This window comes from Taeniopygia guttata, chromosome 1A (genome assembly GCF_048771995.1).
Source record: "Taeniopygia guttata chromosome 1A, bTaeGut7.mat, whole genome shotgun sequence".
Lineage (NCBI taxonomy): Eukaryota > Metazoa > Chordata > Aves > Passeriformes > Estrildidae > Taeniopygia > Taeniopygia guttata.
In genome coordinates, this window is record NC_133025.1 from 46,155,010 (window position 1) to 46,182,928 (window position 27,919).

General features: G+C 38.3%; 1 protein-coding gene across 5 annotated transcripts in view; it reads left to right on the forward strand.

Annotated features, from left to right (window-relative positions):
* Positions 1–27,919, forward strand: part of CNOT4 (CCR4-NOT transcription complex subunit 4) — a 77,470-nt gene that overhangs the window by 5,530 nt on the left and 44,021 nt on the right. The gene's annotated exons all lie outside the window — the stretch shown is intronic.

A 27,919-nucleotide genomic window follows, 5' to 3' on the forward strand; every position in this document is an offset into this window, starting at 1 on the left:
GAGCTCTTAAACTAGCATAAAATAAAAGGCCAGAACTTGCTAGGTCAAAATTAGTGTTTATAGGTCAGCATGCCCAATAGTTAATTTGAATGCATTTCCTTCAATCAGTGTGAACTGTAGGGGCTCCTAAATGCCTGAAGTTATGTTAAACACACTGGTCTGAATTGAGAGAGGCCCAGTAGCATTAATCCAATTTGTCTAGTGACTTAATCTTACTGCCATTTATCATGTAACTGCTGCTCCTCTGAACGAGCCTTCTTGCATGTGTTTCTGTTGATCATTTAGCATGCTGAATCCCTTTTCCTAAGAAGGTAATCTTCCCTTTTATGAAACTTCATCCTAGGTTAAGGGTCAAGTAATTTATAACTGAGAAACCACGTTAGAGAAGTTAGAGCTTCCTCCCATCTTTGAAAGCTCCTTTACTAATCCTTTCATTTAGTAAAGCATATATTTAACATATTAATGTGGTTTCACAGTTAGTGGCAAACTGGTTCTAGAACGTAGGTGATAAGTCTGAAACCAAAATATGATTACTGTTTTTCCTTTACATAGGTGGTAGTGTACATTGAAAATATGGAAGAACAGCTGGGAAGTTTAAGGAAATAGCAGCTCTTACATCAGGCTGTCTTCTGCAAATGAGTAGTGTTATCTGACTGGATTACAGTTTCATTTGAGTCTTGAATAGTAGTTATAATTCTAAGCATGCTTCAAGGTACATCCATTCTCATGTTTTCACCAGTGTAATGGCTTCCTCCTTCCACTGAGCCCTTTTAGAGACATTATTTCTTAATTTTTTTTTTGCTCATGGTCTCATTCTGATTTAACTTGAGGCTTGTGATTTTCTGGGGGTGGGGCAGGGGCATACCTTGTGTGAGAACTACTCCTGTTGTTACTACAGTATACGTACATAGCACAGTGAAACTTGGTGGGAGCCGGCTGTGTTGTGTGACCACATGACTCTGACAGTCAGAAGAAAACACCATACCTTGGGCAGAAACTGCTTAGAATGGGTTCTGTAGTATCTTTCCCTGGGAAACCAGCTGCTTGCTTTTGACTTCAGCTTCCAAAAAGAGAACAATATAAAGCCATCTTTATAAGGAAGCCTGCAGTGGCACATAGCTTGTATTCTTTGCGCATAGTTGTATAGCGTATAAGTAAAATGAAGAGTCAGAAAACAGGCAGTTTTGGAGTAAAATGGTTATTCTAGCTCTACTTGTAATTAATACCAGTTACTGTGAGGGTATTTTTTAAAAATTCTTTGCACATATGTATTAAACTGTTGACCAGAGCTGCAGCAAAGTTTGTTTTCAAACTTATGTAATTTGTGTAATGAGGTGAGAGGGAGGGTTAGGTTCCTTTTGGCATTTACAGTGCTGTAGTCATCTGCTCTTAACAACTGAGCTGCTTAGTACCAGCTGCTGTTTCTGGTGTATTCAGTGTGCCACCTCTGAAAGCATGGTACAGGTGACTTCTGCAGAGGTGCAGTGCAGCATCTTTTGATTGTACTTTTTTTTCCTGAGAGTTGGGATGGACTTAGAAAATACCATAGTATATGAAAGTGTAAGGGAGGAGATGGATTCAGTGTCACTGTGTTTTATTTGCATTTTTGTTTTACTTTTCTTTTTACCAAATAGAAAATCTGATATCGAAGAGCATCTTCTCAAAGCTGACATCAGCATAAATGTTTCTAAGGCATCCTTAACGTCTTTGTTTTGTATTTTGTTTCTTCTGGCTTTAAAGGAACTTAAATCTATGTTCTCTTAAGGCGGTTGTTTGATTTTCTTATGGGTTCTGGTTAGTTTGTGTCTCATGTGGGCTTAGGCTTCTCCAAAAGAATTTCATTCAGCTGTTCTTGGTTGGTAAAACCTCAGACCTGTCTCTTAATATTAAAAAATCACAGCATTTAAAGGGTACATTGGGCAAGTGTATTTGAAGTCAACTTGAACTTCTGTGCTTTTTATAATGTATATTTGTCGCAGTCTAACAAATTGTTTGGGATTTCATTCAGCACTTCATATGTACCAAATGACTCCTTAAGTTCACCTGCCTGAGTTAATGCAGCTCCAGGTAGTGTAGGTAGCAGTAGAAGGAATTTATATAAATCCACTACTACACATCCTGCTTAAATTTGTGGAAGCTGATGCTGTTATTCCTCATTGTTTTGTGTTGTTTTTTTTTTTTTTTTTGTAAGAAACTGCTTTATATGAGTCTGTCTCTAAAATTTGTTTATCACAGCATATAGATCATCTTCAAGCAGTTCTCTATGTTCTGTTCCTCACTGGGATTAAGGTGCTTCCCTCAATGTAGGTCTTGCTCTATCTCAACTTTTGATTTTAGTAACAAATCTGTATTTCCCTGAAAAGCATAAGTAGGCAATTGTTGCTTGGGTAGCAGATATGTGGGAATAGGTATTTATGATGTGGATTGAAGTTTTTACAGAGCAACTACCTTTCTAGATTTCTAGCAGGTATGTGGAAGCATGAGTGATAAGAAGGTTCTCTGATTCTCTGAAGTTTTTCTGTGCTTCTCATTAAATTAATTGTTTGCTTTTTGAAATAAATCTCATTTTTTAACTTACAGAATGGAAGGTAAAGTAAAATTCTAAGTATTCTCTGTAGAAGCCAAACCAGACTGTGACATGGTAGATGTTTTTACCGTTTTCTGTTGACTCAGATGTTAGTACACATTATTGAAAAAGTGTCCTGCTCTTGTCTGAAGCAGATGATGTCTTAAACATAGTATTCTTATTTTCCATACTGAACTCCAAGGTGATATCTTTGTTCAGCTAATAGAACTGATAGCTCATTGGATTTATTTGCTCTTGCATTTTAATCAGATGTACCTTTCATGCTATCTAACTGTTTTATAAATTACTGAAAGAGATACTTTATTGCCTTTAATTACGTACTAGAGAATCTCAGATTTTAGAGAAGCTTCATCCTTTGTCATTTTCAGCACGAAAGAAGAAATAAGCCACAGGCCTCATTTCCACCTACTTCCAGATAGTGCCACAAATTTGAGCACAGGACATGTGCTATATTTGGAATTGACTTTTCCTCCCAGATACACATCAAGAAAAAGCTGAAATGGTTCACTAATTTATTTTTTCCATTGGGCTTTGCAGTTACTAGCCACAGGGGCTAATGCTTTACTTACTTTTTTACTCTTGAAAAATTCTAAGTGTAGGTACCTTGGTGTAACTAGCATCTTTAAAGTGGAAATGGGTTTGTATGTATTAAATTTCTGTTGTATCTTTCAGTTCCACTGTGTCTTGTTTATTTACATACTAAGACTGTTATATTGTGCAACAGCAATGCTCAGGGTAGGGAATTGTTATAACAACTTATATTTTTGAAGCTAATATTGCAAATGTAGGCAATGTTTCTCTGTTTCAAACATGTTCTCTAACCTCATTATCATCAATAGATCTATTCCATTGGGTAAAGTTTACTACTTAAATGCTTGTGGGATCACAGCCTTAAATTTGTAGTATCTTGGTTTTCTGCCTTGAGCACTGCCTAAATGCAATTAAGTTTTAATGTATTTCTGTGTTGACTTAGGTTTAAAGTGGAAAGGATAGACAAATTCATAGACTCACAGAATGGTTTGGTTTGGAAAGGACTTTAAAGATTATCTCACTCCAACACCTTTGCTATGGGCATGGACACCTTGCACTTGTCTAGGTTGCTCAAGACTCTATCCAGCCTGGCCTTGAACACTTCCAGGGATGGGACATCCCCAGCATCTCTGGACAGCCTGTTCCAGTGCCTCACCACCCTCATAGTGAAGAATTTCTTCCTAACACCTAATTTAAATCTACCCTCTTTCTGTTTAAAATTCTTACCCCTAGTCATATCACTTTGGTTTCTAATAGAGTCCCTTTTCACACTCCTTGTAGGCCCCCCATTGGATACTGGAAGGCTGCTATCCAGATCTTCCTGGAGCCTTCTCTTCTGCAGGCTGAACAACCTCAACCTCATAGGAAATATACTGCAGCCCTCTGCTTATCTGTGGCCCTTCTCTGCACCTGCTGAAACAGTTTCCTCTCTTTATTATGCTGGGGACCCCAGCTAGCTATTCAGCTGATAATGTTCTCTCTCCTAATTGTCCAGTGTTCATTCACTGTGGCTTAAACTGACTTGCCTCTCCTGGCTGTAGTGAGGGGCAAACACTTGCCACATCTTGCAAAAGTCAAGTTTGCTTTTTTCCACTTGCGACTGAGTGTGAATGGCTGAGAATGAATCTGGGGGTGGTGGCTGCTGTCTCACAAGTTTTAGGATGAGATTGAAGAGGCTTACCAAATCCTCCTTGTTCCCTCTATTTCTTGGCAGTTTCTCAAGGATTCTAGAGAATGATTTTATTTAAGCCTGCACAAGGGTTTATTTTATTTGTATGGATTTTTTTTAATAGGCTGGATGAGTAGTACAGACCTTTTTCTGACATATTTGCTCCCCTTCAGCTGTGAATGAAATACAGAATGTGGGTTTTCCAGAGATATACGGAGAAGATTCCTTTTTTTTTTCTCTTAAGGAAGCATCACTGCTTCTTCCAGTATCTGTAGCCCAACCTTCCTCCCCACCCTGAGCCTTTTCTTTTGAGAAGTGCTGGATCACATCATTTCTTCTTCACTCCTTCTGTCTTTGGGATTTCTTGGCTGACTAGTCATGATGTGAATTTTCCAGTGGTTAATAATTGCTGATGTTACTTGCTTTGTCAAAGAGTGTGGGACTTTTTCTGAAGAGCTGTTACTGTCCTGAAATATCTTGTTGTTAGTCTGATAAGTAACTTTGGAGGCTTGGGAAGACTGATACAGGGACTTCTGCATGTAATTGTTGGAAGGGTACTCTACCTTAGCAGGAATTTCCTCCAAGTGCTGGAGTACTTGTGGTGTCCTTGGTAATGTTTTTACTTTTTTTGTTGTGTGTTTTTGTCTAAACCAACAATGGTTTAGACAACAGCCCTAATAATGTACTCTTATTCTCCTCCCTGATATATTCTGATCTTTGAGGCTTGGTTGTTGGTTTGGTCTTTTCTTTGCCCTTCATTTCAGGGCATCGTTTTTTCTTCCTCTGTGTGTATAAATACAAACTTGTAAAACTACAACTCTTCATTCAACTGTATGATGTTTTTCTAGAAGTTCATCCATAACTTTAAATTTTAATTTAGAAACAGAGCTGGAGGCTGAGCAGGAGATGTTCTCTTTAGAGTTGATGTGCATTGTAGAGAGAGGTGATAATGAGCCCAGAAAGGCAGTACATATAACTCATTTTAGCTTGTACTAGAGCAGGTTTTAGTGTGAGGTCTTAGTTCCTGCAGTTGTATATAAGGAAGTGCAGGGATAAAGATAATAGCTGCTTTGAATCAAAACTTTGTATTTGTGTTGGAAAACTTTAAATCTATCAGATGTGTATAAGAAGTAACACTTTGCTAAAGATCTGTCTGCTGTTAGGGAAATTCATCCTCAGGCTGCAGAAAAGACTATGGGAAGCAGGAAGAACTAATGGTTGGAGTACCTATGGCTATGCTATTGAAAATACTGAGTCAAGCTTGCTAGAGTGGGGTGTTTGGAAGGCAGGCAAGAGACAGTAGGCATGCATTAAAATAACTTCATTTAAGATTAGCCTGTTTCTTTGTGGAGTGGGAAAATTATTGTGACAGGTGAAAGAGGTCTTGCAGTATTCAGCTTTGAATGTTTTGATGCCCAGCTTGATAAAGCACAATTTAATATACCCTTGTTTTGCTGATTTTGATTTGAGAAGGAGATTGAATAGAGAACCCTTGAGATCCTTTCCAACTGGAATTATTCTGTGAATCTGTAGCAAAAACTGTAACCATCCTTAATTTCATGAGTATAAAATTGTTCATGTTAGAGCTTGAAACTAAAAATCAATAATGAGCATGTAAACTCACATGAGGTTTAACAAGACCACTTGAAGGTGCCTGCACCTGGGCTGGGGCAAACCCAGGTGTCAGTACTGACTGGGGGATGAATAGATCAAGAGCAGTTCTGCTGAGAAGGACTTGGGGGTGCTGGTGGATGAGGGGCTGACCCTCATGCTGGGACATGACCCAGTAATGGCACTTACAGCCCAGAAAGCCAAATGTGTCCTGGGCTGCATCCAAAGCAGTGTGAGGGAGAGGATTCTACCCCTCTGCTCTGCTCTGGTGAGACACCACCTGCAGTGCTGCATCCAGCTCTGGGGTCCCCAGCACAGGAAGGACATGAACCTGTAAAAGCATGTCCAGAGGAGGCCACCAAGAGGTTTAGTGGGATGAAGCACCTCCTCTCTGAATACAGGCTGAAAGAACTGAGATTATTCAGCTGAGGAAATAGAAGGCTTTGGAGTGACCTGATTGCAGCCTTGTGTTACCTGACGGAATCCTAGAAAACAGATTGAGAGGGACATTTTACGGCATCGTGTAGTGACAATCAAACTGACAGTAGGTTTAGCTTAGATATTAGAAAAAATTCTTTACTGTGAGGGTGGTGAGGCATTGGCACAGGTTGCTCAGGGAAGCTGTGAATGCCCCATTCCTAGAAGTACTCAAGGACAGGAGGGATGTAGCTCTGAGCAGCCTGGTCTATTGCAAAAGGTCTTGCTGCTCAGAGGTGTTGGAACTAAATGATCTTTAAGGTCCCTTCAAATCCAGGCCATTCTGTGATTCTGTGTTAATAGGCTTAAAGCAGATAGTGTGGCTTCAGTGGAAATGCAGGAAGGTTTATTTAAACTTAAAGGTATTCCTTGGTGTAAATATTGAAGCTTATGGATGTAATGAGGAATCTCTGAATCTCTTGCACTGACACAGGATGTTCATCTTCCTAAAGTTCAAGGTGGTTGCTTAAAAACTCAGTGATTAAATGCTCAAAGGGAATGGGAAAATACCAGGCTTGCCAGTGATGAGCAATGGAATGGTGTTCTACAACTTGAGGAAAAGAGAGCTGATGGGGTCCGTCAATGCTACAAAGTACCACATCTGAAATGTTTTTACACCAATACAGGCAGCAGGAGGAAGCAAGACTAGGTCCAAGCTTTGGCCCTGTGCTAAGAATTTGATATTGGCATAATGAAAGCTGGGATGAGTCTTGTGATTGGCATGCCTGTTGGATGGTTGCAGGCTCTTTAGGAGGGATAAGCAGGGCAGAAGAGGTGTTGGGCGGGTGAGGGTGGCTTTTTTTTTTTTTTAATGGAAAGGATAGAATCTTTGGAGTATACAGTTGTCAATGGGACAACTACAAGAAGCATTTGTACAATGTTCTCAGGCACATGGTGTGACTCTTGAGGTGTCCTGTGCTGGGCCAGGAGTTGGACTCAGTAATCATGATGGGTCCCTTCCCATGATGGGTCAGCTTATTCTATGATTCTGTCAGCTTTTCTATACACTGTCCATGGTACTGCAGTTGCAGATATTTCCTTTCTACAGCTGTAGTCAGGCTGAGAGTGTGTTGGAATAAAAGTGATTTAGTATTGAGTGGGGCTGTATTGTATGTGTGTGGGGTGGTTATAGGTGTTTTTATTCCAGTCTCCCTTGTAAGGTTTTTCTTGTTTGTCCTTCAGGTTAGGTACGTCTGTCCAAAGCCCCAGGAATAGCAACAAGGCTGTATTTGGTTAAATGTTCGTTTCTGTAGTTGTGTCTATGTAGAAAGCAGGAGAAACATACTTTACTTCTGTTGGCTAAAAAGCACAATTTTGATAATCCAGAGTAATTCCTCCAATTTTTAGCTGCAAATGCACTATGATTTATCTTACAGCAGAATTTAGTCTAAGACCTTTAGGTAGCTTCAGTGTGATGATCAGGACTATGAATAGAGCCCCTAATGAAAGATAAAATTAGGTGTTAAACATCGTAATGGTGTTTCATATCTTCTGCAGAGTCTCTTGGGAGAATGAAGGAAAATCTGGTCCTAGCAATTAGCTTCATCTTTGCATTGTACCAATAGATAATGTCCTTTACACTAGTTATTCTAGATTTTGCAGGTATACTTTCTCAGGCGTGGAAATTTTGTTCAAGTAATTAGACATTGTTTTTAAACTAACCCATTATTATCTTAGTATTGCTCTTAGATGAAATCTGAAGGGCATGTAATTTTTCATCACATTGGGACTTGTATTTCCTTTAAGAACAAAGCACTGGACAGTAATTATCACTCTTGACTCTTAAGACTTGTGAGGCACTTAATGGCACTTACAAAGTAGAAGTAATTAGGGATTGATAAATGAATACATGTTTGTGTACCTTTATAGAATGCTGTAAAGGAAGTGTTTGAGGGAGCTTTTTGTTTATCTAATACTATTCTTCAGTTCTTTGTCAGTCAGAGATGTTTAGCAGACATAATGCAAATAATCATACACTAATTCTGACCTGGAGGAATGCAAAGGGACTTCATTCTTTATGCTGACCTTTTCTTGGTTTCTCTCCACGGATGGTAACTTGGTTGAGGGCAATCTGTGGGTTACTGTGAGTGCTGGGTACCTAGGCTGACATGTGCAGTGAGCAGTTCACATGTGTGCTGTGCTGTAGAAATGGTGTTCTGCAACTTAGTGTTCCACTGAAATACTCCAAACCATGAGCAGTTTGCTCACTCCTCCCTCCCCCTACAGCAGGCTGAGGAGAAGTGGAGGCACGAAAGGTGAAGACTATGTGTTGAGATAAGAATTTACTGAAAACAGCAATGAGATAAGGCATGGAACAGTAACAGCAGCAATACAAATGTCAGAGGGTGCAAGAAAGAGATTAATGATGCACAAGTATTGGTCATCCCAGGAAACCCCTGACAGTACTTGACTTCCCTCCACCATACTGTGTGACCCAGAAGGGATGGACTCTCCTATCCCTGGAAAATGGCCCAGAATAACATCTGTGTCATAGCAGTGCCCCCTTCCTGAGTATAAAAATTAACCCTGCCGTGTCCAACTTTGAGCTGGATCTAGGTGCCAGCTGAAAGGTCAGAATTCTAGAACATTCAGTAGCTACTGGAGATGTAGTGCTCTGCAAATGAAATTGTAGCATTCTATTCTAAGAGCAGAGGTAATGAAGGACAAGCTCTTCATCTAAGTATATCTTTCTTTTAATCCCTTTTTTTTTCCTTGGAACTGTTGAACATAAAAAGGTATTTTCTGTTGTGGGTTGTTTGTTTCCCTCCTATATAATTTCAGTGAATTATATCTGTATTGTAACTGCTGCTAGACATATTGAAAATAAAATTTAAATAATATTGTCTTTGTCTAAAAATGCAAGTATAACATTTGTAACAAGTGTAAGCTTTTTTTGAAAGGTGGGAGAAGGCCACTTATATATGTTCAATTCTACATCATAGTCTTTTTATAGAAAATTAGTATAAGAAAATGATTCTGAAAGAAAAATGGCTTTTAAAGGTCGATGACAGTTGAGAAACAGATCCTCTATGTTTTGTGGAGAGCAGTAAACTTTTCAGTTTAAGCTGTTCTAAGTTAATTTTTTTTTCTGTGCAAAGTGCATAGTGATAAGGAATTCTAACAGTACACCACTGCAGTTCTGCCTAAAATACTTGGCATTATTTACACACCTATATGTAATGAATTTTGCCACCTGTACTCCAAATTTGTGTTGGTCTGTGAGACGAGCAAATGTGAGATTTGTAGACATGTTTAAATAGGAAGCAGATGTAGTTGAGATGTTCAGCAATGATAATGCTGCCTATTACAGACACTGTGGAATTACTGTTTAATAGATAATAGATAAAGGGATTTTGACCCCTTTTAAAATGATGCCAGATGCTTATTTTACTGCTCAGTTATATGCTGAGGGGTCTGATTTTTTTTATTTTTAGCTTGTCTGAAAAGACTTTGCTGTAGTGGATGACTTATAATGTGTATGTTCCAAGAGTATCCTAAAGAGCTCTTTTACCCCTCCCACCCCCTGGGTGTAGCTATTGGTTTTCTCTGCCATGATGTAGTTGATTTTAATCTATTTACTTTCTAAATAATAATGTTTCTCCTTTTGTTTACTGAGAATAACAAGGTAAATTACTATTATTTTTAATTCTTATGCACACCTAAGGTAAGTTTATCTTTAATGGTGATAAAAATTTGGGATAGTAGCTTTGTATCAAGTGCTGAATATAATATAATTATATTATGATTATTATTATTTAAAGTATAATTATACACCTTTAATGTATCAGTTAGTAATTACTGAACTTTTAAAGTGTCAAGACTTTGTCATCCTGTTCCCTTGTCCAAAATGAGGGCTGCAGAAGTAGCGTCTTGTTGGATGCAGAGATAGTACCTTGTGTTAGACCAATAAACTAGTTCATTATGTATTGGTTTAATAAAAGATGCAATCTCAACCTACAAACTCTATGGGTTTTTTAGAGTAGGATGAATGTAGGAGTGTATGCAAGGTGAAAGGATGTGGCTTCTTCATCTTGGGCAGTTTCAGGACTCTGCAGAAGTGTGCAGTGCTAGGAGGAGACAAGTTTTCTTTCCCTTCATGTTCATGCTCAGCTTCTCTTGTGGCTGTTCTTGATCTCTGTCCTGCTGAAGGAAAACTGCTGTGGGCACATGCTTTGCCTTTGGTACCTCTGTGTTCAGGGTTTAGCAAAGTGACTTGTGACTTCATGTCGAAAACCTTAATTCTGCGTAGTGATGTGCTATTTTATATGCTGTCTGTGCATTTAATCTAGAGGGAATATTCTGTGTGCTCTAACATTCTTAGTCTTGTGCATAGCTATGTTTTTCAAGGACTTAAACCTAGGTGACTACTAATGCCCTTTTAAAAGTGTTCAGAAAAATTTTTAGTCTTTCATAGAAACTGTGTTCATACGAAAGCTGAAAAACTAAACTGTGGAGTTTTTATTGAGAGATGGTTACTGGGAATGTAGTTCTTTACCTTGAGATTCCTTGTGGAGGAGAAATTATAAATTCCGTGTGTGGTTGGTTTGGAGCTCTTGCCTTACATAGAAAGCAGCTAATCTGGCAGCTGTTGTAATCTGTTACCCTAAGGAATGGGGCAGTGGGAAGCATGTCCTTGCCATTGACTGATGTCAGCATGTTTTCCTCTGACTGGGAGAGGATGTTACTTTTCTATTACTCTATAACTGCATTTCTTCTCTGCACTACCTACTCCACCCAAGGAGCGTTTCCTTCCACAAAGTCAGGGAATCGAGTTGCTCATGTTCCAGCAGTAGCAAGAATATTTCATGCCTTTTCAAAGGTTTGCTCTTTGTGTAAGAGGTGGGAATTTATCTGACTGACATTCTAGTATGAATTTGGGAACAGTGATGTAGTTGAAACCTGCATACATAACCAGGTATTAATAAACAGAATGGAAACAAAATGGCAGGAGAGCACTACAAAACCAAAAGTGCTTTTATTCACCCTGAATAAAATTTATTCATTGTTAGCTATCTACAGCCACAGTAATGCTTTATAGGCAGTCTGAGCTGCCAGCATTTTCCCATGTGTGTTATGTTATCAACATAAACTCTTGACAGTATCTGATTTAACTATCTGTATGCACAGTACTGATCATGAGCCTTTTCTATTACAGTAGGTAAGGATGAAACACTAACCTCTTCCAAAGACAAGTGTCCCATCTTAAAAAGTGGATAAAAATCTGCAATTTTATTAAGTCAGAGGAGCAAAAGATACCGTATGTGGTCTTACGGTCTGTACAGATTACTTTATCCTCTCTTTATTACTGTATGGTTCTGGCCCATCATGCAGATGGATATTAAAAGAACCTGGAATGTGTAAATGTTCCTTGTCAGGAAGCAGATACCCTGGGTGCCATATCCCTAAATAATATGCTATTCCCCTGCTGTCTCTTGGGAGTCCTCAGAAAAAATGTTGAGAAATATCTTTGTATAACTCAGGGAGTAAATCTAAGTAGATTTGTTGTTAGGGACAGTGGCAACCACTCTACTCAGATGTAGGAACAGTAATATGGGTTTTCAGGTTGCTCTTTAAAACAACTATTATTCAGCACCTTGCAGATGAAGACTAAAACACACTGTAAAGTTTCTGTTATAGGTTTGGAATCACCCATCCTAGCCCACACAAAAGTAGCAGTGCAATATAACCCATTGTTTTATTTTCTTATTTCTGCACACACATTTCAGATGGAATATCTATGTCTTTAAGACTAGTTTTGAAAGACTTTTTCTGATCAAATTAGGCTCTGTGCTTAACTGTTTTCCTAAAGTATATTGCATGTCAGATACAGCCAGTGCTGTCTGTCCTGTACTAAGTATCCATAGTAAGCATAAAAGTAAAAAGCACACATTTGTATTTCATTCTGGTTCACTATTACTTGGTCTCCTGTTGCCAAAACCCTAGAAATTTTGAACAGTAAAACAGAGTGATGGGGTCATTTTTCTTGTAGAATGCAACTGCTGGGCTGATTTTGGTCTATTTGCATATTAATTTTCCAAATACCTTGATTAGCAGGGGTTTATGGCTGTTTATAACAGCTATGTTATAAATGGCTTTGCAAATTATTTTCCTCCAAACTCAGAGTGTGAGCTGCTTTTTTAGAGAATCAGGTTTTAGGATATATGCAAGTAATGCTGTAGTTACATTCAAGACTCAAATATTGTAAATCTTACGAAGTGGAATGTCTTAATGGCAAGAATGATACTGTCAGAAGAGTAGTCAGAAATTGCTGGGCTCTGAAAACCAAAGCACAAGAGTCAGTAACAGCACATCTCAAACATGTGGTCGTAGCAAGGGAAAAGAATGTTGTTTTGCTGCTCACTGAATTCTGTTCTCAGGGGTCTTGTATGCTAGTCTGAACACACTGAACAAATCTGTCCTGAGTAGCTATACTTGGCCAAGGTTGCTGGAAGAATAAGGAGAAGTAAGGGTGCAGACACGTCTTGGTCCTGATTCACCTCAGTTTAGGAGTTACAGATCCTAAATTGATGTGTGTGATTGGTTATATGGCTGCTTTTAGTGTTAGGCTTGTTTGGAATCCACTGCTTTTTGAAATTGCTGTTTGGTACTAATGACTTTCTGAATAAAACACCAGGCCCATTTTGTTTTTTAAAGAAGTCCCTGCAACCTTATTTCTTTGCAACCTTATTTATTTGTGGTCTACTTTGATACATTTTTGTATGGGTTCAACTGCTCTATAGAAAATGCTAGGAGAGCCTTCCTGAGCTTGTAGAGACCTCTTGCATGATCACTGTCTTTAAAGAGAAAGGATGTTTGTGCTGCAAGACTTCTGGTGGACTGCAATACTGATCAAGAAACAAAGATGTTCTTTCTGTATTTGATGTTCTAGTCCTACTACTTTGAGACTTGTAGAATTTCTGTTCCTGCTGTTTTATCTAGAGAGGACTGTGAAGCTTTTGGGACTGTTCAGTCTTAAGAACTTCTGGTGATTATCATGGTGCTGGCCATGCAGAGTCTGGCACTGTAACAGACCACAATAAACAGGGCTTTTCAGTTGTCCCTGAGAGTAATGTGTAGCCAATATAGGCATACAGTCCAAAAAACTCTTTTCCTGACACTGACATTTTTGGCCCCAAACAAAAAATGCTTGCACTGTTACTGATGCAAGACAACTTTCTACTTGTGTTTCTCCCCATAGTGGGAAAAAGGGCCATGATAATCAAGTAAAGGATTTTCAGAGTAAACTACAACTTTCCGGGAACTTTTTTTTCCTCTGCTTGTTTTTTTTTTTTTTGTGCTTCCATGATCTTTTAACCAAACTAGGTTGTATGGTACGAAGTGTTAGTGTAGTAAACTACCATTCACAAAGGCAAGGATCTCAGGTGCTGTGGAAGGCTACAAAGCAAACTCATTCAGTTTGTTTTGTAGAAAGGTAAGAAATATTTTGAAGTGCTTTCAGATTTTACAGAGATCTAAACATTCAGCCTCCTAAGTGTATTTTCATTGGTCTCTAATACAATTAAGGAATGAGTTGTAGATTTTCCAGGAATGGAGCAAACTTGCCAATATATTCTGAAAGCTGATCCTGAATATAAGGGATGTGACATGTGATAGTGGTATGAGTTTTCTTGTGTAGTTTCAAACATTGATTGTTTCAATAGCAACCTAATCTGTAGATAATACTACGTTTTTCCAAGTTCTCCTTAGCTCTTGAAATCTTGTGTAGTCCTATTTCAGGGAAAATCCGAGTGTTTTCTTGTGAGGTAGTGTTACTACAGTGATCTCAGCTTTGTTAGCACCAGCCCTCTGAATTCATCTTCTGCAAGACAGGTTCTGTACACATAATGTATGATGTCTAGTGCAATGGTTGAGTATAATGGGTCTTGTGTAGAAATGAGTGATCCTTCTGTAAAACAAACTGTGCAAAGAAGCTTGTAGCTTGGGGCAATATGCCAGACTTTGAAAGTTTTATGTTGCTATTTCAAAGTAGTGGTGCCTTGTGGGAGGGGCAAGGAAAAGGCATCATGTTGATTCAAGATGCCAACTATATGGGGGGTGCTAACAGTAGCCTGTAAAAACAAAATTCTTGTATATTGACTTCCTTTGGTGTAATTCTTTGGTATTTGTCAGCGGGATTATTTTATAAATCAAAAGTTGTGGATCACATGGAATTAATTCTTAGAGCCATGCCTCTGGGCTGTGATTGGTTTGGAGTTTCTTCTTCCCCAGGAAGTGATTTAGGCTTTTCTCCAGTTCCTTTGATAGGGCCAGATTTGTAAGGATGAGTAAGATAATTGTGTGCTGGTTGCATGAATGCCTTATCTAGGGACTTGTCTCTCATTCCTGTTTGTTGGTGTTGTAGGTTCGATCATCACCAGGAAAAGTGAAGATTGATTGTGGTACTGATCTCCCTGGGGTGCTTGCCGTTGCTGAGGAGACTTGGGCTTTCTCTGAAACTGCCCAGGCTACGTGTGATTATTTATTTATTCTCCCTGACACTGGTTGCAGGATGCTCTCTGTACTCTTGCTACCCTCCTCATTACAAAAGAACTCTGGCTTTTTGGTGCACTGTTGAGTCTTCCCCATGCCTTGGATCCTAAAGATTTAGGTAGACTGTTGTGATCCATGACAGCCTGCTTCCTCTATTTTATGACTATGAAGGTAGAATAAAATGAGAACAAACTTACTTTGGCAGCTAACTGGAAGAACACTGGGATCCAGGCTCATGTGACTTGACTTTGATTTACCTTATTAGAAATACAGCATTGATGTAAAGTTCAGCCCTAAATTATTGGCAGAAGTGGGCTCAAACTCGTTAATCATGTATTACTTCAGATTAATAATTTTTTTCCCAGAAACTTTATCCAAGCAAAGTAAAAATGCATGGATTCTAGCTCCCGATTGTGTTGTCCAGCTAAGAGTATTCAAGCAGAAAATAAAAGATGATCTTTCCCCACCTAGAGAAAATCTTGACATGATAAGGTTTGCTACCAGGTGATAAATATGGACCCCCATGGACACTGCTCAAACTGGGCTCATATAGGCTCTGTATTTCTTTATTTCGTTCCTGCACATTTTACCTGTAGTTCTTCAGAACTCTGAACTCTGTGTATTTTGATGCTGCTCTTTTCCAGAATTTACTTCTGTTGCTCTTTGGGTTAAAACTGCCCTCTTGGCTGTTGAAAACCTTTTGCTAATGAGAATCAACACTACTAGCATGAAAAACATTAAGAGGAGAGTCCTGCTAATTAGGCAATATGAGGCCATGTAATTTACTGACTGAGGACATGTTTTTTTTTCTTCAAATGTTTAGGATTTCATTTGTGGCTGGCTGTACAGATTATATATGAAGTTGCAGTATATTGGGAGGTGCTCGGATTTGTTTATTTGAGATACTGCTGCACCGAGAAAAAGAAATTATTTACAATAACAAGCAAACCAACAAAGAATAGTATGGCTACAGCTTGTTCCAAGTGATCCTAGCAGTAAGTTAGTGTCTTTTGTCAATGCTAAAGTTTTGGAGCTTGGTTATAACTGGGGTTTTGTGTAATGATGTTCAAGTAATACTACAGAAACATCTGTCCTCCCAGTTTATGCATAGATCAGACCAATCTCAGTGTAACTAATGTCTTCCTCAATTTTTTATCTCTTGCTAGTGACTAGAAAAGCATTCTTATGGACAGTATCTCAGTGCTATGGGTAAATGTTTCTCCTTAATAATATCTGGTATTGCTGGACACAGAAATACTTTTTGCTGTAGATTTGCTTATGATGTCTTTTAAAGACTTGTAAATGAAACCTCTGCAATACAACAGTGAATCCTGGGAGTGTCAAGTAGTACCTGTAGAGTGAAAATAAAAGTGATGCGGTTGCTATTCTGTGTGTGTAGTGTGAGTGTGGTTACCTGACTGATTCAGCAGTTTGTAACATTAAATTAGCTTCTTGTTGATCAGAAGCATAATTTTTAACATTCAACATAATTTCCTGATTTACTTCTGCAAAGAAGAGTGAAATTTCATGGAGTGTGTATCTGTTGCCTGACTAACTCCTGGCAACCATCTTCAGGATGCCTAATAAAGTTATGGTGGGAGAGTTTTTCTTGATTTAAGTTAAACATGAGAATCCATTTACTTTCCCTATCTTATCTGTGTGAAGTACAGGCTCAGCAGGTAAAAACTGGGCTCCTCCCCCCCAGTTGTCTTATCAGTGTGTGTCACTGACAAGACTTTGTGAAAGTAAAAAAGTAAACCTAAAAGTAAGTTAAACTTTTAGAGAGAAACCCAAACTCTTAAGTAAAATGGCTTTTAAAATAAATATAGACCAGAATTTATTGCTCTTTTACATAAAAAGTTTGTGAAGAGATTTATTCTTTACATCACTGAAGTTTATTTCAAAGCAGATCAAGCATTAATTATGTTTGGTTTTCTAAATTTTCACTCCTTATTTGTAGCACGTAGAACTTGTATTGAAAAAATATTGGATAAAGAATGAATGTGCACATATGGAGGGAGAAACTTCTGCCAACTTTTCAGGCCATGTATACTAACACATTGGAGCTTCTGTAATTATCAATGGAGGCAAGAAATCCTAGTTCTAGACTATGGGTGGGTTAATATATTTGGGATATTTGTAATATTTAGTGATAGGGAATATCAATTCATATGTCAGCATTCTGTAACTGATTGTTGATTGCCATTCTCTTTCCCAAACTGTATTTTTCTTGAAAATTCAAAATGGAACTTCATTAACTTTGGCTTAATGCTCCTAAAGAGAAAATTCTGGCATTGTTCTTCATCTGCTGGATCAGGAACACAGTCAAGAGATCCGTTCAATTTTTTTTTTTATTCCTTTTCTCTCTTTCTTTTCTAAGTGAGCTGTAGACCACAGCATATTCAAAAAATGTTAGTTATGTGAAGTGAAATTACTGCTGAGTTACCTGATTTAAAAAATCCCAAACTCTTCATCTTGGTTTGACCATATGTAATCAGAGTCATTAAAAGGCAAAATACTTGATTCGGACTTGGAAATACTTGAAATGGGATAGTATGAGAAAGCTGGTAGTCTGGCAGAAGCTGTTAGTGCTCCAGCAGTTTTCCTTGAGTTCTGTCCTATGTAGAGGAATGACAGCAGTTGACTATTTCTCCTACACTATATCTCTAGGTCCAGAGGTATAAAGTGTTTAGTAGTTTTTAAGTAAACAATTTTCCTGTCTCTGCTTCATCTTGACCTTTTCAAGAATGGCTTGTATGGTGATTACTGGGCAGGGATTTGATCATTATCACTACTTACTCTATTGTGGTCTTCTTCAGCTAAAGCCAAGAGCTCTAGTTAGTAGCCATCTGCTGATGCTGCTGCTCCTAGGGCTGACCTAGGTGTGGAAACATTGCCTTGAGACAGAAAAATACGGATCCTGTTAGCTTTCCACTGAAGTAGCTGCAGCTTCAGAGAGGGATCTCTGGAGTTTGCTCCATTGTTTTTTGACTCTGATTAAAGAATGTAGATTTTATTATATACATATTAGGCTACTTTTCCCTTAATTTTTTTCCTTTTGAGGTCTTTTTAGAAACTTTTAGGAGTGAGACAGGCTCATTCTGTATCTGTATTCTGATTATCACAGTTCATGCTTAACAAGACCTGTGAAGGTTTTATTGCTTCATGGCATCTAGTAGGACCCTGAGTTGTGAGGAATAAAGCTACAGTCTTGCAGAATCAGATGTTCATTTGGATTCTTTGTAAGCGTTTGCATAATTGCAGAGTGAAATGAATTTTTTTTTCCTAAGTTAATGTTAGACATAAAGTACAAACTTCTGGGGAGGCATTGACATAGGTGCTTCACAGCTTGTGACCTGGGAAGGGATACAGTAAAAGTTTGTGTTTTACTAGTATAAGACAACATTTCCAATGTAGTACTCTGCCAGTCTTCTAATTTCTGGCATCAGCTGCCAGTGAGTTTCAAGATGGAATTGTGGACACTTAGAAGTGGACTTTGACAAAGAGTTTTTATTTGTCTGGGCTCAATGCTTTGAATTATTACTTGATTAGCAGAAGCACTCAAGCTGGAATCACTACTCATCCAGAACCTATAGATGAGCTGTATAAGGCTTCCTTTCTGTCTTAAACTTGTTTGGGTGCTTTTCTCCCCTTCCAACCCAACTAAAAAGTCTTTGCTTTCTTGGATTATAGAAAAACATGAGAAATTTAATACTGTTGTTGTTAAGAAATCAGTAATTAGGCTGGTATTATGTTCATGTTTGCTGTTTAAAATTACTTGAAAGTCACATAATAACTGTTGCTCTGTAAAGATCAAGTTATTTGAAAATATTGGACAACTGCATGAGTTGAAGCCTAATAAAAACATTTTAATTGAGAAGGCAGAGAAGAAACAAACATTAAATACTGTTACCTGTTTATGAAGGTTGTTTTAAATAAATTTTTAACATATACACAAAAACCTTTGAGAATTACTTAAAATTTCTTCTGTCTCAGATTTTCTGGTGTCTTAGTTGGTACCCTGAAATCAGGAAAGTAATGGAAGGGAACTGAGGAGTAGTTACTAACCCCAGCTGGATCTCCCATACCCTCGATCTGAAGTGTATTCAGCTGTGTTATTAAGCTTCAGAGTGAATAATTCTTAGTTTTATTCATGTTTCGGTAACAAAGAAGAAAACTTATACATGGATTTGTACTCTTTCTATTAAAGAAAAGCATCTCAATCTGTGAAATCACAAACAGTATTCAAGGGAGCTCTTGGCTAGAGGCTAGGCATGTGGAATGGTTAATTCCCCCCACTTATGTATAAACAGAAAATTCACTACTTGCTGTGTGTCTTGTTGTGAGGGTTTTTTGATAATACTAGTATGTGGCTCCTACACATCCCTGGTTTGTTATCACTTAATATTGCTGTGACAACTTGACACTTCATAAGGAGAGTTAAAGAATTTGTAAGGTTCTTGGTACACTTAGCAGGTTGAGAAAAGAAGCCATAAGGTGTGATCATGCTGATTTGGGTTGTATAGCTAATTTTCTACAAGCCATTTTGGTAATTCCTATTGGCTAAAGGAATATATGTGTGTCTTTATAGTACATGGTGCTACAAATAAGAGTGCATATGTCTTCAGTATGATCAGCTTCTAGCCCCCTTTTTTGTGCTTGTTCTCCCCTGCCCCTAGCAGCTATAACTTGCCAAGTATTATTCCCAAGATAATTTCAGAAGTGTATGTGTTAGCTACTGGATACTATTACCCCAAGAGAAAAGTGCTCCCTGTTAACGATTAAAGATCTTAGAAATTTGTAAAAAAAACAGAGAAAAATTTCATGTGTAGTGTGCTTTTTCTCTGATGACCAGTTAAGTTCCTTTCATTATGCTTTGTGTGGTACTGTTTCTGTACCTACTACTTCAGGGGCAAATAAGAGAATTCTTCTGCTATAGAGGAAGACAGTTATCTAATACTTAAATCTCTGGAGATCTGTTTGCAGGAGTTTTAACTGCAACAGTTGGTATATCTAGAATCTTTTTCCTTCGTTTGGATAAGATAAATATCCAGGAATTAATAAGAAAGCTGCTTACAGGTTTTATGCACTGGACAGTATAACTGCTGTAGTTTTAGAGAGTACAGCTAGATAGGCAGGCTAGGACTTGTAAAGATGCTGCAGTGGTCTTGTTCGTGCTACACTGTGAAAATGCAAATCAGGAGTTTTTTACAGTGTAAAAGCTGAGCTGTCCTTGAATGCAAGCTAAAAAAAATTTATATGCTTCATTCTCAGCATATTGTGTTGGTGTTCTGTGCCAGATTGTTCTTCAGTGATGGTATGACTTTGAGATCAGACCAGTTGGAATATTAAGTCTGTGTGAACTCATGCAGCTGGAGCAACAGGTCAAAAGTAAATCCTTCTGGAAAACTATCCAGAAGGTGATGGCTGCAGGCAGGGTTATGCAAATGGATTACATTCAAATACAGTCTTACAGCCTCAAGTGGGCTGATTTTTCCTGTGTATCTAAGAATTTCTGGGTCATTGCTCTTTAAAGGATGTGGAGTTCTTCAGACCTGAGCTGTTCTTTCTAATTGGATCTGAGAATATTTGCCATTATTATTAAGTATGCTATCTAGTACAAGCTAACACAAGAAATGTGTTATAGAATGGCATGTTCTCACCTCTTCTGTGAAGAAAGAAATGGACTGATAAAACCTCTGACACCTGGAAGCCTGGAACAAATGCTGGTTTTTTTCATCTTTTGGGTGAAGGTATCCTACAGAAATGTGAATAGCCTGAATGGCGCCAGGAGGTCAAATGAAAATGGGAGATGGTGAGAGGCAGAGAGATGAGCTGTGACATGGGAGATGGAAGAATATCCTGAATGGCAGTGCAAAGGGGAAGGGTATTGGTGATGTGGTGACTTGGGCTGGCTGTTGAATTTTCATGAATTTTGGAGTTTAAGTTCTAAATTGGTCTGTAGATCATATGTATGAGTATGTAGCACCTTACTAGGGACTAGATAGAACACAGCATTGTGGAAAAATTGAACTATGGCACTGTGATGTGTAGACTCCTCAACTGCAAAGTGAGTGTTTTGTGCTAGAGTGCCATGTGAGCACCATAAAGACACTCCATTCCCCAAACAGCCTGTTCAATAGCCACCTGTGGTTGCTGCATGATTGGCAAGTTGGTATATCTAGATCATGTTTCTGACAGTGACTGGTAGCAGATGCTCTGAGGGAAAGGGACAAGGAATGGAGTAGTACCCTTTTTCCCAGTAATGAGAGATTTAGGGAATTCAGAATAGTTCAGATGGAAAGTATCTCATGTTTAATGGGAGCAGACAGATTTATATTTTTTTTAGTATTACATGCTATGGTCTCTGCAACATCCTTTGACAACAATTTGTGATACATGATTTGCTGTATACAAATGTGTACAGGTATAAACTATTGTGCTTCACTTGTTGCTTGAGCATCTGCTTTGTCAGAGGAAATAACCATGCTGGAATACATATACCAATATTACATGGTCTCTGTATGTCACAGACTTAAAATACATAAACTAATAATTGTGTAGCCCATTTCTAATTCATTATCCAATTGCTTTAGATGTATAATATCTATATATATGGTGCTGTAAGTACAGAAAATGAATGGGGGCATGCAGAAAGTGGAAGAGAAGGAATCCTAGAACAGAATGTGAATGAATGTGGGAAATTAGTTTTTACAATTATAGGGCAATACTATGCTTTTAATTTCACTGAGTGAGATGACCTACATGCTGGGTAGTGTTGTCTTCCAGACCTTTATGAGCTTGTGGATGAATTTTTCAAAATCTTATTTGTCCATTTTTCTTTCTCAATAAATTGTCTTGATTCTATTCATGACTTGTAAGAAGGTAGGTTATCTGAGTAAATAATATCTTACTTGGCATTCATGTGTCACTGATAGTTTGTAGCCCTTTGTGCAGTGTTCTGGTTGCTGTAACAATAAGCCAATAATGACCAATTCTTGGTTCAGTTTAAATGAGAGAAAAGTACCTTTTTGTGGTCCATAACTTCTTTTACTTTGCCAGATAAGTCTTAAAATAGTTTGTCTTCACATTGGGTTTATTAAGAATGATTAGTTCCTTTTTCATTTAGCAGGAGTCATCTGACTATTTTTGCTATTAGCTGTCTTGAAGGCATTAGGTGGAAACTTCTCAGGTTTCTTTGGCTGAGTGTTGCACTGTTGCCAAACATGCTGATTGAGCAGTTGCTACCTCTAGATGCTTGTTTCTGTGTTTTCATGATACTTGAGCAAGCTTCTGTATGGCTGTGTGATGAAGGAGATGGAGGATTGATTTAGTTAAATATCACCGAATGCAAAGATAGCTATGTTTTGGTCTTTTGATTCAAGTGATGGTACAGCTGCTTACACTGTCAGAATTTGAATCTGAGACCATGAGTGTGAGCTCCCTAGGCACCTGTAGGGAAACACAAAGCAGAAGAGTTTCTAGAGGCTTCAGTTTTGACCTCTGAGCTAAATAACTTGGGGATAATCCTAGCCAGTGTAACAGTGTTTTTAGAAATACTCAGATGACTGCGTGACTCCTGGTCATACTTTCCAAACATTTGGGACTTTGTCAATGTCTTAACTTTTCTTAGATGTTGTTTGTCTTGTGATCAAAATGTAGCTGTAGATTACAAACAGAGTAATAAACATCCCAGAAAAAGGACATGGGGGAAAATGGACTTTGTAATTACAGGACATGTTTTTACAATCAGTAGTACATTTTGCTTTTAAATATTCAGCACAGTCAGGAAATAGAAGTAGGAAGTGAACTTTTCATTGGTCTCAAATGAAAATTAACTTGGATGAATTCAGGAGCCTGCTTGCTGCTACTGAAGTGTCTTTGTTCCCAGTCAGTAACAGAGCCGTAAAACTCAGAAAAGCATAGCTCCTTTTCAGTACTCCTGAAAATTTTGGCTTTCTCATATGTCATTGTTGCTAATCAGGTGATTGTAAAGTATCACTGTATTTTAATGTGAGTGAAGGGCTGGTGGGAGAAAAGGACCCCTCTTCTTTGGTAGGGCTGAAAAAAATGACAGGCAAATACAGGGTAGCATGTCAAAGAGATGGCAAGTTCTGTGGAAGTTTCACAGATTTCTTCTGAATTGTGTGTATGACTTCAAGAAAACAGCTGGTCTTGTGTCTGTTGCAAAAATTTGGTATGTGCATATGTGAACTTTCTGCCATATGGATTATCTACTAACTCACCGAATCTCCCTCAATTCTGTGTGCTTAAATCCATAAAAATGGGCTTTTCTTTGTAGTGTGCCTATGAAAGGTTGTAATGTGAAGCTCAAGTGGTCACTGCAGTGCAATGAAGTGATAGCATTTCTTACTTGCAGTCTGAAGAAGGTGGATGTTTTCCTTCCAGCAGTCACTAGTGGAAGCAGGTTTACTTAAATGTGCCTCAGCCGATTTAAATGTTGCCCCCTGGCAGAGCTGGCCAGAAGGAGACTGCTGTCCTGACAGAACTGCTGATTCTCCCCTGCTTCAAGGAAGGGATAACCCATTATTGCTGCTGTCTGTAGTCTCCTTACCTTTCTCTCTCCAGCTTGCATGTGGATCAACACGGAAGTCAAACGTAGAAAGGGAAGTGATCCTTCAGCAGAGTGCGAGCAGGGGTCTTGCCAGGGGGAGCTGCCTTCCCAGTAGCATTGTGCAGGCAAGCATCTACATACACTGAAGTTTTGAGACTTCCCATGGCTGATGAGTTTCAAGAGATACAAGGCCATGAAAAAAAGCTTGGGTTTCTGTTTGCATAAGTTTAATGAGCCCTTTCTAAAGGTTCAGTGCATAGACTCCGACCTGTTTCACTTCAAGTGTCAGGTATGTTTGAACTTTAAGTGAAACATTAGCTAATGCACGTCTGGATTTTTTTTCCTTCAAGAGGCCCTAAGTCTCCAAATACTTTCTGGGATGTGAATCTTTACTGAGGTTTTGAGAACTTCTGTCTGACACTTGTGTTTTCTTAAGGCAAGTAGTAAGGCTGGATTCACTCCACTGTGTGGGAAGAAGGTATCTGTATTCCCTGGAGCTAACTGCCCTCCTGGAGGAGAACTTAAGAGATGTGTTTACTAAAATGAACTGCTGCATGTTCTCATGTCTGCTTTGGAGAGATGAGGAGTGTGTGTCAAGTCTCAAACTTATTAGGAAAAGAAGGCATAATATTTTTTTTTCCCTGCCTCCTCCCCTCCTTTTTTAATGACCCCTTTTAAAATTGAATAGGGAAGATATACTTCTGGAAGTTAAACTTGCTCACCTCAAGTGCAAAGGAGAAAGGCAACAAGCATCTGCATCCTAAATGGGCTAAAATCACCAGGTATATTAGAAGTCAAGTTGTGTTTAGGTGAGTACCCTGAAAGAGTAGGATCGCTTTTTCCTCAGCTGCGAAGTCCAGAGGATTTTATCAGGAGTAACAATTGTTTGGGGAAGCTGATTAGACACAGTTGTCACCTGCTAAATAAGCACTTAAAGTTAATAAAAATGTCTCAATTTTTTCTGTTCTGTACTTGTTTGGAAAAGAACTTATTAGCTGGTATGGTAGAAGGGATAAAGTGTGCAACTTTATATTTCTGTAGTTTGGGTATTACTTTTGACAAAATCGCTACACCTAAGTATGCTGCTGGACATTGTCCACTTCTGCTTCATCTCTGTGTGAATGTTTTGACATAGTGTCCTGTAAACTGGATATGGAGCTGTTGGAGCTATATTTGACTTCAGTCATTAGCATTTTGGATAATATGTATGTACAAATTCTATCTGCTTGTAAAGCATGTGTAGATGTGCACAATCTTCCTCCTTTTCTTCTCCTGAGGTGAGATTAGTAGAATCTCTTTTAACTGGATCAAGCACAACATGTAATACTGCCTTTTGTTTTTTTGCTATTGCTGCATTAGTTTTCCTGAGCTGTTAATCTGGAATTGTTTGGAATAGTCTTAGAGCTGGCTAGTTACTCTGTGTTTCCTGGTAGTGCATGAACTATATACAGAATGGATTTTTGATGCTTTACTCTGCATGTTATTCCAGTTTTGAAAAACAACAAGCACTGTTCCATGAAGATTTCTGCAGATTTCAGACACAAATCCTGGTATGAAATGGAGACACACTTCAGTGGAGAATCTCTAAATGGGATGCTTGAATGGTCTGTAGCCAAGTAAATAAATATTTCCTCAGTTTCAAGAAACATGGAGCACAGCTGCTCCTTACTCCTTATTTTAAAATAACAGGCCATTTGCTGACTGAAGCAAGCTATTGACATTATTGCTAGCAGCTGCTGAACTTAGTGTTAACTTAAACAACTCATAAATGTTAATTATGTTGCAGTTTTGTTAGAGCTCATCTGCATATCCCAGAGGCACTAGCTAATATGTAATGCTTTTTTTCCACATGAACTGATGACATTTCTCAGTGGAGATTCCAAATAATAACTTCTGAAGTAATTTCAGTAATTTTACTGTAGTGACAAAACTTCTCTTTTAACTACAGTTTCACTAATACTAGTATAGCTTTACTTAAATGTGTTTCAATAGGCTCAGAGCTGCTGAGCATGTGTGGAATGAGTATGAAGCAGAAGGAAATACGCTATGTGCTTACTGACCTGTTATTGGGAGATCTGTGACAAAGTTAAATCCAAAGCCAAACAGAACAAAATCTGTAAAGTTTATCCCATGCTTTGGTTTAAAGTCACTTTCATGTTGTTATGATTTTGCTGCTATACAAGTGTGAAAAGCTTACATGAAATGTTTACAGGCTACTGTAAAAGTGTGTGTTATCTGCCTAATAACCACTTAAATGATGTTTTGGGGCCTTTTAAGAGTCCCTCCCATTTTTCAGCCAGTGGGGATGTGTTCTTTAAAACAAAGTTCCCAAACAAACTGATCTTTTTTTCCCTTCAGGTCAGTTCTTTGTAGTTCTTTGCTAGTGTTCTCCGTAGCAAACACTGGTAAACTTCCAGAACCTGCTTTTGAGATTGTCAGAATGATTGTGACTATACCATGAATGAAAGCATAGATAATGAAAGCTGCTGTATTATCATAGTAGTTTAACTGTTTGATTTTAGTTATTGTGATGGTCGGAAAGAGGAAGGACAGTGTTGTTGCTAGTGCATACTATATAGAGAAGTGATACTTACAGCATCTAATAATTGTTCTCTCATCCTTACTTTTTTGTGGTCATCCGGTGGACCTTTTTCTCTCAAAGGCAGTGGTATATGTTTATCAGAAGTACACTTTGTGCTTCTAGGATATACTGCCTACCAAACTAGTTGGAATTGCAGGTAGTCTGGTCTTCTGGTATCAGCCTATGATTGCAGGTTAACCTGGTGACAAGGCAGCCATTCCCACACAGGGCTATGTGCTCTCTGCTGTGTATTTGGTTGGTGCTTTGCTTGCGTGCATGTGTGGTTTTTCTTCCTTGGGGTTCTTTCCTGGCTGCTTGTAGAGGAATTTCTGTCACTGAAATAGTGTGCAGACAGGGACAATTATTGCAGACTGATGCCAGATAAATCCAATCCTGTATGGTGGGGGGTTCCAACTTGAGCTGGAACCTCTTGGTCTTTTAAAGATAGATGTCATGCAAGAAAGTATGATATGGGGTGAGGAAGATCAAAATACAACCAGTTGTTTGGTTTTTCTTTTTTTGGGGGGGCGGGGGCGGTAAAAGTATCAAATCAATGCTATGTAAGGCTAACATCAGACCATCCTGAAATCTGTGAGCAAGGGTTTGATTTCACAATATTCATTCATCTTATTTCCAGGGACAAAATTAAATGTCACTCTTCTTCAGACAGAGGTGTGTGATAATTGTTTTCTGGATTTGCTCATAAAGCCTGGAGAAATATTGGATAGTACACAATCCAGCAGCTTTTGGTTAGAAATGAAACAGAAAACTTCTTGGGAGAGTAGAGGGGTTTTCCAGATTGTGCGTGAGGTTCAATTATAATTCAATTACTAATGTTTTGGGGAAAATGTGATGGCAAAAAGAATTCTGGATTTTAAAAACTTAAGAGTTCACTTATTTCTAAAGAAGTGGTATAGTTCATTAGAGCTAGTATGACCATTCAGCTGTCAATTCCAGTCATGTCTTTTCAGTATTTTTCAATGGGCTTTTAGTTTTTGTTCATTTTTTCCTTTTATTTTTCTTCCAAAGGTCCACCTAAAAATTTTACTGTTGCTCTTGATTTCTGCCCCATCTACATGCATATCTCATGCAGCAGATGGAGACAACTTGTTGATATTGGATACAATTTCATATATCCAGAGTGGCATTTCAAAGAAATAAGAAGAAAACACCCAAATTAATTTTCTCAGTGGTGACTCCAAGTGTCTTGTTTTGAGTCTGAAAGTAAATTTCCTGTGCTGCATCCTTACACTGAGAGTAGAAGCATACTTAAATGGCTGAATTCAAGAAATCAATTAAGAAAATAGTGACTTGAATATTGGCCTTCTTCAACTCCAAATTATAACTTGAGTTTTTTCAACCACATTGTGTGTATTTTGGCTTTGGTGTGAATTGAGTGCTGATGAAAAGGGTAACTGACTTGGATGGAAGTTTGATGCATGTAGAAAGATGTGTACCTGAAAAATCATGGCTAATGCAGTAGTCCTGAAGATGATCTCAGATCAATCTCTGGACCAAAACAATGAGATAGACAAACAAAAGAAATTATCCTGAGTAAGGAGCTTTCTTTGTTTTTGTTTGTTAATTCTGTAACCTACTCAAAAGACTGAATGGATGACCTAAATGTTACTGCAAATCTCATTGTTCTAAGTCTCTGAGCAAAGGAATAAATTGATCGTAAACATTGTCCCGCATTCAGGGATTTGACTTAGGATTTGTAAAGAGCTTCAAGAGAGCAATAGTTAAAAGAGGTTAACATAGATAGCATACAACAGTGTATGGAGTATGCTGATTCCTTTGCAGTCTACATTTTGAAACCCAAACAGGCCAGTGAACTGCCAGAGTGCTTGTCTCTCCAGTTGGGGAAGGTGCATCACCAGTACCATCTTTCATATTATT